Source organism: Octopus bimaculoides, chromosome 8, assembly GCF_046866305.1.
Source record: "Octopus bimaculoides isolate indiv1 chromosome 8, ASM4686630v1, whole genome shotgun sequence".
Taxonomy (NCBI): domain Eukaryota; kingdom Metazoa; phylum Mollusca; class Cephalopoda; order Octopoda; family Octopodidae; genus Octopus; species Octopus bimaculoides.
Window position 1 is genome coordinate 7087766 of NC_142935.1, and position 2500 is coordinate 7090265.

Genomic DNA, 2500 nt, shown 5'->3' on the forward strand with positions numbered 1-2500 from the left:
TTACAACAGGTATATAGTCCGTGTTTTGTATTATAGTGCATTGCTGTACCATTCAAAACTTTTTATTACTCTTTTACTCTTTTACTTGTTTCAGTCATTTGACTGCGGCCATGCTGGAGCACCGCGTTTAGTCGAGCAAATCGACCCCGGGACTTATTCTTTGTAAGCCTAGTACTTATTCTATCGATCACTTTTGCCGAACCGCTAAGTGACGGGGACATAAACACACCAGCATCGGTGTCAAGCAATGCTAGGGGGACAAACACAGACACACAGACACACACACATATATATATACATATATACGTCGGGCTTCTTTCAGTTTTCGTCTACCAAATCCACTCACAAGGCTTTGGTCGGCCCGAGGCTATAGTAGAAGACACTTGCCCAAGGTGCCACGCAGTGTGTGTCTGGGTTTTTCACCCCCCAATATCGCTTTACAACCGATTGTGGTGTGTTTACGTCCCCGTAACTTAGTAGTTCGGCAAAAGAGAATCAATAGAATAAATACTAGGCTTACAAAGAATGGGTCCTGGAGTCGATTTGCTCGATTAAAGGCGATGCCCCAGTATGGCCACAGTGAAATGGCTGAAACAAGTAAAAGCAATATATATATATATATATATATATATATTTACACACATAACGGTGCAGTATGGCCTATCGGCTAGAGTATTGCACGCGCGATGACATGTTCGTGATTTCAATTCCTCGACAGCAAGGATGACATTCCAAAGCCTGGAGCAGTTTGAGTGGGAAACGGTGTCTCCGCCTAGCGTATTCGTCGGACATTGCCCGATCTGATTATTAGCAGTCTTCAAAATCATTTGGATGGAAAAAATATGAATTCTGTAGACAAAGTCAGAATAGTAATGGAGGAATATTTTTCGTCACGGACGAGTGAATTTTGGAAGAGGGGCGTTGAAAGTCTACCAGATAGATGGAAGAGCATTGTGGAAAACTAAGGGGAGTATATTTTAGATTTTAAAAGAACTTTTTTGTCTATATTTTAAAAAATAAGTGTAAAAAACTGCATTATTTATGGGCTGACGCAATATATATGCACGCACGCGCACACACAAACATACTCGCACATACACGCTCAGACTCATGCATTGATATATGTTGTCTTTACCTACAAAAGGCATTTCTACATAAATCACTGAACAGAATCGCAACGCCTACATTTCACACATGTCACGGAGATAAGGAAAAAAAAGCGCATATCACCTGTCGAGTCAGTATGAATCATTAACTATATAACAAGTACGAGAACACTCTCATGCACGCTTCAGTGCATACACAGACACTCACACCCACATACAAGCAGAAGCACATGTAGTCGTATATACGCATACGTACACCAATATATGTGCATGGGTGTGCGTATTTGGATGCACACACACACGAAAGAAATAATGTATATTATAGTTTCTACGCGCGTTTCACTACTATAGTTGTTCCTAATGCATCTAGTTGCTCAACCGCAACAGATCATCAGAGAAACAATTTATTGCATTAAATAACAAATAACCATGTTCCCTTATATCTATCTTTCGATCTACATCCATACATACATACATACATACATACATACATACATTTATATACTATGGAAGACTGTAGGGAATATTTTTTGTATGACTTAAAGGTTTCGTCGCTGTTTAGTTATATATTTCGGAGTTGGTTATAAATTTACTTATTGAATTTATTCACAAATACTGTTGTACATAGGGTAAATGTGTTTGAAAGTTGTGGTTTCTTTGGTATGGAAAGTTTTCAGTTGCTTTTATCAAAGCTTCACATGAAATGAAGAAAGTGGCATTACTTTTTGACTCACCCTCGTACATATATATATATATATATATATATATATACAATTCAAACATGAACAAGCAAGAAAAAACACGAAAAGACAACAACACGAGGACGTGGAATAAGTACAGTGTTATTGGACGATCAGGAAAGCAAAGAAAAGAAAGAGGATTTAACGTTTCGAGCGGAGCTCTTCATCAGAAATATAGAAAACATCCAAAGAAGGGAAGACAGAGAAAGAAAATCACCAACGATGCACACGGCGTCACACACACATACACACACACACACAAACACACACACACACACACACACATATATATATATACGTATATGCATGTATGTATATACATACATTGTATGCAAGTTTGCTAGTTTCAAAACGAGTGGCTGAGTGACATTGTTTTTCCATATATTGTGAGCTGGGTTAGACTACTGTTTTATCTAGCAGACGAGTGTCCATCACTGAGGATGATTAGATAGTTAGATAGATAGATAGATAGATAGATAGATAGATAGATAGATAGATAGATAGATGAAAGTCTGCGAGACGTTCATGTAAATATAGCTGGCTGTGAGAGAGAGAGATAGATAGATAGATAGATAGATAGATAGATAGATAGAGAGAGAGAGAGAGAGAGAGAGAGAGAGAGAGAGAGAGAGAGAGAGAGAGAGTTGGCATGAG